Source organism: Coenobita brevimanus, chromosome 84 (assembly GCF_032717465.1).
Source record: "Coenobita brevimanus isolate Jiangsu-jjx chromosome 84, ASM3271746v2, whole genome shotgun sequence".
Lineage (NCBI taxonomy): Eukaryota > Metazoa > Arthropoda > Malacostraca > Decapoda > Coenobitidae > Coenobita > Coenobita brevimanus.
Genome location: NC_137037.1, coordinates 47,887,962 through 47,901,101, shown reverse-complemented (window position 1 = coordinate 47,901,101; position 13,140 = coordinate 47,887,962). Strand labels below are relative to the sequence as shown.

At 39.6% G+C, this 13,140-nt stretch overlaps 1 long non-coding RNA gene across 1 annotated transcript; it reads right to left on the bottom strand.

Annotated features, from left to right (window-relative positions):
* Positions 1 to 5,608: 5,608 nt before the first annotated feature.
* Positions 5,609 to 6,692, bottom strand: LOC145410044 (uncharacterized). Its single transcript, XR_013899214.1, has 2 exons — positions 6,314 to 6,692; positions 5,609 to 6,251 (listed from the first exon to the last, which is right to left on the bottom strand). It is a non-coding gene; the product is annotated as an uncharacterized LOC145410044 (long non-coding RNA).
* Between the last annotated feature and the right edge of the window lie 6,448 nt (positions 6,693 to 13,140).

Sequence of the window (13,140 nt, the reverse complement as noted above, 5' to 3'; positions counted from 1 at the left end):
TGGACCCTCCCCTTCCCCCTCCAGTTTAAATCAACCCTGAGAGGTTACCAATTTCAGATGATAGAAGAGAATTTGCTAAGTGCGCCAAACACGTTCACTCAAGCGCGTGTACCTTGATGACTAAGTGACATGGTGTGATGCAGTTAGCATTAAAGTTCCAAGTTATCAGTACACAGCTTGTCCATCATGATCATGATATGAATGCTAGTTGATGTGTAACTAAAAAAATTCGGTTTCGTTTTGGACAGATTTTGTATATTCATCTCTCAGTATCTCTATTCAGTTTATGAAAATCTGTATCACAGTCACCAGAAATTGCTTTTGTCCACCATTCTTCTCCATTGAGCTTGACCCAGCTGGATTTGTCCTCAAGTTACTTGATAGCATGCAAATTATCAGTATGATACATGCAAAGAGAATATAAAATCACAAAATATGAAGGCCAAGAAAAAGTTACAAGCACTTGTTCATTCTAAAAATCCATGCCAACATTGAAGGCTTTTAGTTATATTCACCTAGAGACACCAGGCAGCTCAACTGTCAGTATGTTAACACAGAGTTTATTCTTGCTGCCACCATTTTATTTAGTTAAGGACACATCTTTTTTAGTTGGCTTCTGTCTGTACCTCCTTACAACATTTTTAGTGTATACGGTAATATTCTTGCTACCACTAGAGTTCTTTATTGAGCTCAGGGTACACCATTTATAGTGAAGATTTTCTAATCTTTAGTAACCTGTTCACCATGATAGCATGTTTATGTTGCTCTGGATACCAGCAGACTCTTTTATTCAATTTGGAAAGGGTTCATTGTATTGAAATTTATTTCCCTTGATCTGCTATTAGTGTTTGAGTGACGGCCACGCATATAGCAGATTTGATTCCCAAGAGGTTTCTTTTCTCTGCTCTCAGGGAAAGGAGGCTGGTCATATTCTTTTAAACATATTGGTAGTCATCACCCCTTAAGTATCTTGGACTATGGTAACCTAACTTCAGGCCCCTGTGCTTGGAAGGGGTAGTGGGAGTTGGCTGTATATAGTACTGTACTGTAAATAGAAACCTTGACATCTGTTGGTAATTATTATTCCCTTCACTCCGAGGGCATATTTTTTAGCTCTTGCCAAAAACCGACCTAATCTTACCCCACCCTGCCAAAACCGACCACATCCTACTTCACCCGGCCAAAACCGACCCAATCCTACCCTACCCTGCCATAACCGACCCAATCCTACCCTACCTTGCCAAAACCAACACAATTCTACCCCACCTTGCCAAATGCGACCCAATCCTTGCCCACCCTGCCAAAACCGACCCACACCTACCCTACCCTGTCCAAACCGACCCAATCCTACCCCACTCTACCAAAACTGAGCAAACCCTACCCCACCCTACCAAAACCAACTCAGTTCTACTCCACTCTGCCAAAACTCACCTAATCATACCCCACCCTGCCAAAACCGACCCAAACCTAACCTATACTCTGCCAAAACTGACCCAACCCATCCCCACCCTGACAAAACCGACCCATACCTATCCCACCCAGCCAAAACTGAGCCATTCCTATCCCACCCTGCCAACTCTGACCCAATCCTACCCCACCCTGCCAAAACCGACCCATCTCTACCCCACCCTGCCAAGACCGACCCATCTCTACCCCACCCTGCCAAGACCGACCTATCCCTACCCCACCCTGCCAAAACCGACCCAATCCTACCCCACCCTGCCAAAACCGACCCAATCTTACCCTACCCTGCCAAAACCGACCCAATCTTACCCTACCCTGCTATATCCAACCCAATCCTACCCTATCCTGCCAAGACCGACCCATCCCTACCCCACCCTGCCAAAACCGACCCAATCCTACCCCACCCTGCCAAAACCGACCCGATTTTACCCCCACCCTGCCATATCCGACCCAATCCTACCCCATCCTGCCAAAACCGACCCGATCTTACCCCACCCTACCAAGACCGACCCATCCCTTCCCCACCCTGCCAAGACTGACCTATCCCTACCCCACCATGCAAAAACCATCCAAGTCCTACCCCACCCTGCAAAAACTATCCCAGTCCTGCCTCACCCTGCAAAAACCGACCCAACCCTACCCCACCCTGGCATAACCGACCCAACCCTACCCTGCCCTAAGCAAACTAATCTTATCTAACTCATTTTTCACTCTAACACTTTCTTCAGTTTTCTTCATTCTTTCTCCAGACGATTTTCTTCAGCTCTGAAGAGGAATTTTGAATTTGAGGGGTTAGATACAGCCAGCATCAACCCCTTCTCTGTCAGGGGATCTCCTAAGTTGAATAAAATCGTGCAGTCAGCTAAGACAGTGTAAATAAATCGTTCTTGGTCTGAAGGGTTAAATGATTCTGTCCCGTCATCCTAAGAGGGTTTTCTGAAGCTGTAGGATATCGTCAGAAGCTAGCAAAGTGTAAAAGTGACATCCGCAACCGGGAGCTCTGCGTCCAGCGCTCCGCAGTTCAAGTCCCAGAGGTGGACAGATGTTTTGACGTGTAGACGTTACCAGGGCGTAGTTTGGTGGCCTACCCTTAAATATTCTGGACTAATGGTGGTCAAGCCTCGTGCACCTGCGCTCCACCACATAAAAAAAATAAAAATAAAAAGGAAAGCCAAGGGTCATGAATGAACTAAAGGACTGAACTAAGTGGGGAAGAACAAAAACCGTAGAGAAGATCGCCCCAGATCTGATGAGACACTGTAGTATAACTGAGTGAAATAGGCGTTGGATATGACGGAACTATTATGATTTGTAATTATAATATGGAGTCCTAACACCCTGTCCAAACCGACCCAATCCTACCCCATCCTGCCAAAACCGACCCAATCAAACCCCACTCTGCCAAAACCGACGAAATCCTAACCCACGCTGCCAAAACCTATTCTATACACTGTCATAACCGACACAATCCTACCTCACCCTGCCAAAACCGACCCAGTCCTACCCCACCCTGCCAAAACCGACCCAGTCCTACCCCACCCTGCCAAAACATACCCAGTCCTACCCCACCCTGCCAAAACCGACCCAACCCTACCCCACCATGCCAAAACCGACCCAACCTTACCCCACCCTGCCCCCAAAAACTCAGTCCTACCCCACCCGGCCAAAACCGACCCAACTCTACCCCACCCGGCCAAAACCGACCCAGTCCTACCACACCCTGCCATAACCGACCCAGTCCTACCCCACCCTGCCAAAACCGGCCCAATCCTACGCCGCCCTGCCAAAACTAACCCAACCTTACCCCACCCGGCCATAACCGACCCAACGCTACCCCACCCTGCCACAACCGTCCCATCCCTACCCTACTTTAATCAAACCAGCCTTATCTAACTCATTGTCCACATTAACACTTTTTTCCATATTTATCTTTCTTCCTCCAGACGATTTTCTTCAACTCTGGAGAGAAATTTCGTACTGGAGGGGTTAGATACAGTCACCATCAACCCCTTCACTACGAGGGGATCTCCTAAGCAGAATAAAATCGTCCGGTTACCTAGAACAAAGTAACTAAGTCATTCTCTGTCTGAAAGGTTTATTGTGTCTGTCCCATCATCCCGAGAGAGTTTCTTTAAGCTCCAGGAAATCGTCTAAAGGTAGCAAAGTGTAAACATGACGTCAGCACTTGTTCTAGGCGCCACAGATCGAGTCCCGGAGGTGAACAAAAGTTTTTATATCATGTAGACGTTTTATATTTTATATTTTGCAACTTTCAGAGGCATTTACTCAGCTATAGGAGTCTTATGGATAGGCTCAATCAAACGTATCGAACCTCCCATGTTAGAAAAAATAGCTTACAGAAATGCGTCCTCGTACTGAAGGGGGGGAATGGACAGATCGAGTGACTAAGATATTGAATTATGTATATGACTGGTTTTGTTGTTATTTCTATTATTATTATTTCATGGAAATGTCCCAGGCTTCTAAACTGGCTGACTAGCGAATATTATTAAGTCTCCCGTGGCTCCGTGCTCCTTCCACTCAAGAGCCTGCACTTCACGCATTCCACGCACAAAATGGCGCCACCGCTGCATTCCTGCGAAGACGAGAGGTCAAGAGGATGACACTTGCTTTTTGTTTGTTTGTTTACTGTAATTGCTTAAAGTTGTGATCCCTCCAACTTGAATGCTCAGTTGTAACTATAGATAACTAGAATACGATGCTAGTCACGAAGAAGGGCTATGAAAAGATACAGAGCTCGTAGTATTTTTTTTTTCTTTTAACTAAGATACATGAAATAAGCTGCAAAAATACGAAAATACGAGCTTACTTAATGTAAATGAATTATAGTACGTTCAAGATAGAGGGAAGGCATTTTGTATTTTGTTTGTGATATTATAGTGTGTCTCAGGATCCTAGGATCCTCTCTCGGCTGAACCAAATTGTCTGGCGTCAGCTGGAACATGATGCTAGAGTTATGTCGGTCGTGAGGGGGTTAATGGTGACGGTATTGACACTGTCAGGCTCCTATGACTCACTCAGTCGAATAAAATCGTCTGAGTCAGCTGAAATGGGGTACTAGAGTTGTCCCGAGCATCACTCAGGGGGTTAAGATTCTTAACCCTCTGGTGCTTGGGACAACTCTAGTATCCCATTCCAGCTGACAGACGATTTTGTTCGGCTGAGTGAGTCATAGGAGCCTGACAGTTGCTACACTGTCACCATTAACCCCCACATGACCAGCATAACTCTGGTATATCATGTTCCAGCTGATGCCAGACAATTTGGTTCAGCCGAGTGGGTCTGGGGCCTGGGGGGCACTAAGTGAAAATATCCAAAAAATATTAAAGGGGGGGCTATATCAATTTTGCCACAGGGGGTATACCAAAATTGGACTTTTTAATAAAACTCCCTGTTCTTTCACTCCCTGTGTTTGGTATATGTCCCTCTGTGTCTTTGTTGTGTCTCGCCTTCTCTGTGTGTGGTGTGTCTCTCACGCTCTCTGTGTGTGTACTGTGTGAAGGTGGCTGTGTACGTGTCTTGGTGTGTGTAGTAGTGTCTTGTGTGAGCTGAAGTGTAAGTATGGGGCCTTGTGGTTTTAAGGAAAGCTTGCTACGCAAACTTCCCTCAGCCACATTTTAAAGAAACCTCTATCACACCGGGAATTGAACCCGGGTCACCGTGATCAGCAGGCCAACACAATACTGACCATGCTACCGCGCCCCCATTAGAAGAGCGGCTAAAACTTCTACTGTATTTTATTTCTTTACATGTTACAAAAAATAGGAAATTGAACTATGATGCACAGACTAAACTAAATTTTCATGTACCTTTTAATGTCGCTTTAGGAGTAGATATTTCCTCTAACCCCCGTCCTCCCTTCCTCCTCCTCCTCTCCATCCCCCACCTCCTTCCTTTCATCCTCCGTCCCCCATTCCCTCCATCCCCCCCCCCGCTTCTTCCTCCTCTCCCCCCTCCCTCCATCCCTCCTACTTATTTCCCTTCGGAAGTCAGTGATGCCCCACCATTTGCTTCCCTTTCCAATCCTAATAGATTTGATAAAGTTTTTGCGACCTTCTTTAAGCAAATTCCTACCCATTCAGTGCTTTCTTATTTCTGTATAATCAAGTTCAATAACAGCAACTAGCATTCAAACATTTATTGTGACATCGGTCACTACAAATTACATCGCCTCTTATTCAGGATGGTTTGATGATACAAAATGAGTCATTCTCATTTCGGGTCATACAAATAATGAACGATATTCTTATATTATAAATTGTGCTGATATATATATGAAAAAAAAAAAAAAAATTATACCAAGTAAACCATATGAAAATATGATAAAAAAAATGCAATAAAGCTCTGATGAAACAAACTAATGAACAGAAATCTACAATGGCACAAATATATACATATTAAAAAAGCATGTAGGAAGTAATTAGCTGACTTTTGTCATCACCATTTACTAAATTCAGTTACCGGTAAGAATGTGCACTTCAAAGTACTTTTCTTTTTATAGCAAGAAGTGACCAGAATATTCAATGATATGTTGGGCTACGTGTAAGGGGCTCTCCAGGATAACTGTCCTGAGCTGAGATTCATAAACAAACTTACAACTCTTTCTCATAACTCTGATATGATTTGGAGGAAGAACATGAGATACTGGAAATTTCTGCCCTCTCCTTCCCTTTTCCCTCATGCATAAACCAAAAACAGCTCATGATTATATTCCTCTTGTAACTATGATTAGTTTTTGCAGAAAGAACAGGATACATAGGATGAGTCTAGAGTGTCCTTTCTGTGAAAGTAAGTAAGTAATAAGAACTAGCACCAAGCCCATGAGGACTATATGGCCTTTCTGTGAAAACAAATATGAGTTATGAGGAGCTGGTTCCAAATGTTTGTGAATCTCAGGGCCATATATATATAAACCTTTAATCACAGAATGCAGTGCAAGCCTCCAATTTTTGACGGTCATTTATGCAACGACGGTTATTATTATATATGGTCACCCTGCAGTACACATTACAGAGTGCAGGTAGCAGTTATTGTAAGGTTAAACCCACTCCATTTTAGTCACATGCTTTGGAAATTACCATAAAAAATTGGGAGCCTGCATTTCACATTGTGATTTTAAGTTTAAGCTCCCGACTCTGAAGTCTTGGTGATGCAGTGGCCAGAGTCCACCATAGGAAGTAATGTTGCTCTCAGAGCTGACACACCTTGGACATCATGCAGTAACATTTAAAATATAAAGAATATTTTGTCTTCCCTGTTTGGCTAAGACCCGGAAGTGCCCTTTATGCAATTTAGTTCACAGCAGTCAAGTATAAATAAATACAGTACAGTACAAAGCTAAGTGTTCTGCTTTACATACAGTACTTGTATTTTAATTTTCTTGGTACACACATCACCCTCAGGATAAAAAATATCAAGTGCAACACCCTTATTCCTTACTGATTGATGCCTATGATAAATAGGCTTATAACCTCTTTTCCTAATGGAGCAATGACCCCACTTTAAGTCAAATGTCAATGAGCTTACACAGCAGAATATGGAGCTTATTAATTTCTTAAAATAGAAATTTTCACAACACCTCCAGTCCACCCATATTGCGATTAAAAATAAAAACTTTTGCTGCCTTCTATTGCTCTACCAAAAACTGGTTTTTGTTGTACAGCATTATCAACATAAACAGATGAATTGCAGAGTTGTTAACCACTACATATTTCTGGATTTTTTTTTTTTTTTTTTTTTCATAGCACTTGAACTGCCCTTTTTAACTACATTTACTACATATGCAGCAGTATCACCATATAATGGTAACTGAAGTGGTGCCTGATTGCAAAGCAGAACTGTACTTTAAATATTTTTCTTAGTGTAAATGCATTACTGTTTTACTGTATTTTTGGCAACAAAGTCTTTTACATATTTTCAAAACTGAAAAAGTGTCTATAATGTGCTGCACTACATCTATTATTTTAAGTACTGACTGTGATCTTATCACTACAAGTAAGTAGTCCCAACTAAATCTCAACTGAAAAAAAATTTAGTGCCAGTGTAACATACTGATATATTGAACTTCTGTAATTGCAAACTGTAACTTTTTCCTAAAAGTTTTATGTCCCATACTATGCCATGTACATGGACAAACAATTTTACTGATATATACTTACAGCTGTTTGTATCTTTTGGTTATGAGTGCAACACAATTGTAATACATTACTTAAATGTTCTATAATTCCAAATTCTAATGATTAAGACCTAATTTCTTTTGTAGGGACTGATGCAACATATGATGTATATGCCAGCACATTAACTAAATACAGTCACCAATTTCTCCATATCTAGAAGTAAACTAAGGGAAATTATTATAGTACTACCTAAAAACAACATCTCCCATACTTGTACATTCTGAATTCCTTTCTAGTTCTGCATGGAATGAGTGCTTTTGCTTATGTGCAACCATATATACTGTTGCAGTGTTGCTCCACATAAAATTATTCTTGAAGACTATCAAGTTATTTAAAAAAAAAAAAAAAAAAGCAATACGTTCATACAATGATCTGTCACTTCCCATACGAAAACTATTAAATACCAATCCTTATGAAAATTAAGATTAAAATTTACACACACTAGGAAGACCCAATATGAGTATTGTCATAAAACATCAAATATTTTACTGAAGAACATGACACGGTGTGGCAGTATGAATATGAAAAGTTGCAATTGTAAAGTGTGAGATACAGTACAGTATTAGGTTTAGTTCATTATAAAATGCATAGCCCTTATTCTGGAAATTAACTGTAGTTATTAATTTTATTCAACTAAAGATTTTTTTTTTTTTATATACTACAGTAATGTATGAAAACACAACAAATAAATATACCAGTACTAATGGCTCCAAACTCTAATAACTCAGTATAAAACTTTTGACATACAATTTTTTGTCACAAATATTTTTAAAATGAAATTTACAGACGATGACCAACAGACGTGTAAAATTCATAGTACAATATTATAATAGATGCAAAATATATCATCATATCACATACAAAATACTAGGGATCCTACTCAAAAGCTTTTTACAGCAAAAACCCATACTGTGATGTTCTGACTCCAACGCTTGTCAAAGAGCATGAAGGGCTATTGTTACTGTACCACTGGTTGCATTCACAGCAGGTATCATCAGCTTCATTTTACCTCTAATACATATAATAAACAGGGAATAAAGAAAACATATATTTCTAAAGCAATAATTTCTATACCAGTCAGAAATTCCTTTTCCAGATGATGGCTACGTACAGCCACGAACCAGAAAAATGTTATCCCTTAAGGCCAGATTCATCATCATAATATTACAGTTGCTGCTGCTGCTGCTCAATCCTGCTCCTTCTGGCTTGGGAGACCCATCAACTGCAGGTAAGAAACTACTCCTTTGGGGCCATTCCATAGGTTCCATACACCACTGATGTTTTGTCCATGTTTTAATGTGGCATGAGCTGTGCAGTGCTCCATTATGTGGGTTATGTTGTGTGGGCCTTCTACAAGTGGGGCATGTGTCATCTATGAATCCACCCAACTCAAATCTAAGCTGGCAACTGAAGACTGCTGGGTGATGTCCCTTTCTAAACCTAGCTAGATGAACTAAATCAATTCTATATAGAGACACCTCTGATGGGCGGATGTCAAGACAAATATACAATACAGTAGTTGTCAAAGGTGGTGAGAGCATCACTTTACCATGCCATGATATTCACACTGACAAAATCAAAACAAGGGGTTAATACACATGTTGGTAAGCCAATGGGACGGTAATGTTGATGAACCTCGGCCACCACCCTTGCTTTCCATTATGATGGCACGTATGCAAGCCCTCAGGGGAAAACATTTCTTTAAATCATGGCTGTACTTACTAGGATAATTTAGGATGAATCCAACTAATGTCTCGGCACTCATTGCTTATCTGTTTTTCATAAGACTGGAAGAACCACTCCTACTCTCTGTCTTCTGACATACTATACTGTTGTTACTGGTGTGACTCCAGGCTCATCTGGATGTGAACCCAGTGGACTGCTGGTTGCAGCTCCCTTCTCCTGCAGTCCACCATCCTCCTTGTGAAGGCTAGAGAGGGAGCTGAGGGACATTTGTATAACCTTATGCCCAGTTATATCAATGCCACTGCATCAAGTTGTTCCTCTCCAGCTCCATCTCTTCACATGAAGAAAACCAATGTTATCAAGTTACTACCTGAATGCCAACATTATTCATTATTTACACATCTTTGATTTAAGCTGTACCTTCGTATTTTCATATATATATATACTGTTTAACATAATGTAGTGATACCAATAACATAGATCTAGTGTGTATCACAAGGAAAAGAAGTACCTGATGTGTATACAATAACCATATACCGTATGTGTTGTGGACAGCATTATTACACTTCATACTGCTTGTAAACATCCACCACTGTATCTATAAAACTTTACTGATATCAGGTCTTAAAAAAGTGAGAATGAATTATGTTATGATGATACGCTGTACTGTTCACATAATGAGTTATGGTCCATCTCTTCATGTAATTGTAATTTTAACAGTCATTACAAATGATCAACTACGGACATCTTCCAAAAATGGGAATATAAACACTTTTAACACATTCACAGCATACAATTCTTAGTCTCTAAATTGCCTACAAGTCTACAAATGCATAATATAATGCTTACATCACATTTACTTTACTTGGAGTGAGGGCATCCATTGAACTTTTTATCACATTACAGCACATGTGTAAATTTGACACGTTGTACATACACCATTATAAAAAACTGTGGATAGTATGCGGATATTGCTCAAAGAAATTTGGTGGGACTGCTTGAATAATTACCAACTTACATGAGTGTAAATGAAAAAATAAATTCAGATGCCACACTAATATAAATTGCATAATAATTGTACTACTTCTAGTCATCCGATCTTCCAATATTTCTTCATTAAACACAAAAGTATAGTCCTTGTCTGAGTCCCTTTTCATGAATATTACATGTACTGTACATGTTACTGTACAGTGCTTATGCTGCAGTTTATGATGGCTGTAGTTAGTTATACTCTTTTTACCTTAACTTGGCCCATATTTTTGTCTTTTTGCAGCTTATTTCATGTCATTCAATGGAAAAAGATGATGCCACTACAACTCTGTCCTTTCCATATCACCTCTTCATGAGTACCAACAAATTCCAGTGCTAATCTACTGATACAATGCAGCATTCAAGATGAAGAGTGGGCAGCTTTTGGCCAAATCAGAGTAAAAGGAATACAGCTGTGACATCCATGTACTATGCAAATTTATTTTCCATTCAGCTTTAAGCCATTTAATTGGTGCTACAAAGCCTGTGGAGTAAATTAAATTCTTTGAGTAATGCAGAACATTGACAAAACGAGGCGAGTAAAGTACAGTATAAGGTAAATGATTCACGAATGGAGTTTAATAATCATTCTTTGGATGCTCCCAACCCTGACAAGCATGAGACTAGTGGTTTTTGGCCCCACAAGGCCACTAATACTATCTATCAGCAGACTCAGCACATCAGGGAGATCAATGCTCCCACCAACTTAGGACAACCAGTCCAGTTCAAGGCTGGCAGAGCAGCCTTCATGAACACTCTAGACAGCTTCACGCTCTCTGGAAAGACTTGATCCTATAGAGCAAAGTCCTGTATTCTAGGTGGCACAAGAGACTTTGCAAAACCTTTTCCTGAGCAATTTATTTGGCATGTTACACTCAGACATTCTCCTGTAAATTATTTCATTTCAATATTGACATAGTTTACATCAGTAAGATACTACAGGATACTGAGGAGTACTGTGCAAAATAAATCACCAAGCAGGAGGCATTACAATATCTCCAAAGCCACTTAAAATATGACTCTTAGTTTCATGAATGCATGATTTTGATTGAGTGGAAGCCAGATCAGTCCTTATCTGTTATGATCATATTTTTCTTCACTTAAAATTCATTTGCAAATAATCAATAATATCAGAGCAGAATAAGCAACATACAGGAGCTTTATTATCATCCAAAATAATACAGGACTGAGTGGTCAAAATTTCACAAGACGCACAATTGCTCAATCAAACAGCAAGAATTGTAAATTGAATTTTAATATTCTCTTACCCTTTTACTATCATGTAAAGTACAGTATATCTGAAAGTGTATCGATAATGCCTCAGTTATAGAAGTTCCACTCGACAATTAGGTAACTTTGAGCTTCAGCCACAGTCCAGTGTTTCCAGTACCCTTTTCATAGAAAACAACTAACTTTTCTACATAACTTTTCTGTAGGTAAAAATCTACCCATATAGTATTCTATCTTTTAAAAAAATTTGACTCATTACTCTCCTAGCCATTTACTAAGCTGAGTAAGTTGTGTTCATGATTCATCAGTATTAGAAAAGCTCTGTATTATGGTATCATATCTCCTTAATCTTTATTCAGTGTCTCAGAAAATTTAGGATAAATTACTCACAAACTATCTCTTAATTTGCTACAAAACATAAACATGACCAGCTTCTTCCATAGGAAGTACAGTACTCTAACTTGGTATGCATCTTACCTTTAATGCAAGCTGACATACTTTATAACTGACTGCACAAATGAAAGTGCCTGCTGGGAGATTATCTGCATTCTGTGGGACAAGGAAACTATTTCAGTTCAGTATTTGATCAACATTTACTTTACAGGCTCCTTTTCTTTCGTGTGTGTTTTTTTTACCTGTTTCCTTTTCCCTAGATGGATTGATTTGATGATACAGATGGTTTGAAATGTGTTTTTAGAGATGAAACTTACCTCATTTAATCTATCCCAACGAGGTTATAGCACACGTATCACAATACTTCACCATGTGCAGCAACAATGGCATTCTACATTCCTGATCAAAACATGTTGGCCCCAACATGACATACCCTCATTTTACATGAGTTCTTTTTGCACTAAACACATTTTACATAGTAATATAAACCTCTACCCCAATTCATTTTGTATAGTCCCATCCACATGAACAAATCATGTTTTTGCCATGTAAGAGGGTATATTTTTTTTAGCTCAAGAGTAACTGCAACTGAGAGACATGTGTGAAGAGCATCATCTGATGCTTGGTGCCCACCACACCATAACAAAACATAATCATCCTTAATATAAGTCCAAGCCTTACAATGGTGAATACCAATTAAGTTTTTGAGTTCTATTGTGACAACAAATAAGTGAAATGTGCGAAAACTGAGTGATATGTGGTGAATGAAAATTTTCAAGAGAGCCAAAGAGGAGGATTTCTGGAAATTTTTTTGGATTTTCCTACACATACAATATTGGCAAAAAAAGAAAAAAAAAAAAAAAAAAAAAAAAAAAAAAAAAAAAGGTTCTTATGAAACATTTTACACCTGATGCCTTTTTTTCTTTTTTTTTTTTATGATACACTGGCTAGCCAAGCAAGGGGAGGGTAGATGAGGTTATTGTGGTTTTATTTCTGAAAACACATTTTCAACCTCCTACTCTTGCAGGGAAAAAAAAAAAATAGTGAAAATGGAAAAAAACACACCCAACACACAAAAAAAGGCATCCATAAAGTAAATACTGTCCCAATATTCCTTGGTAATCACTAGGTAGACTGATCC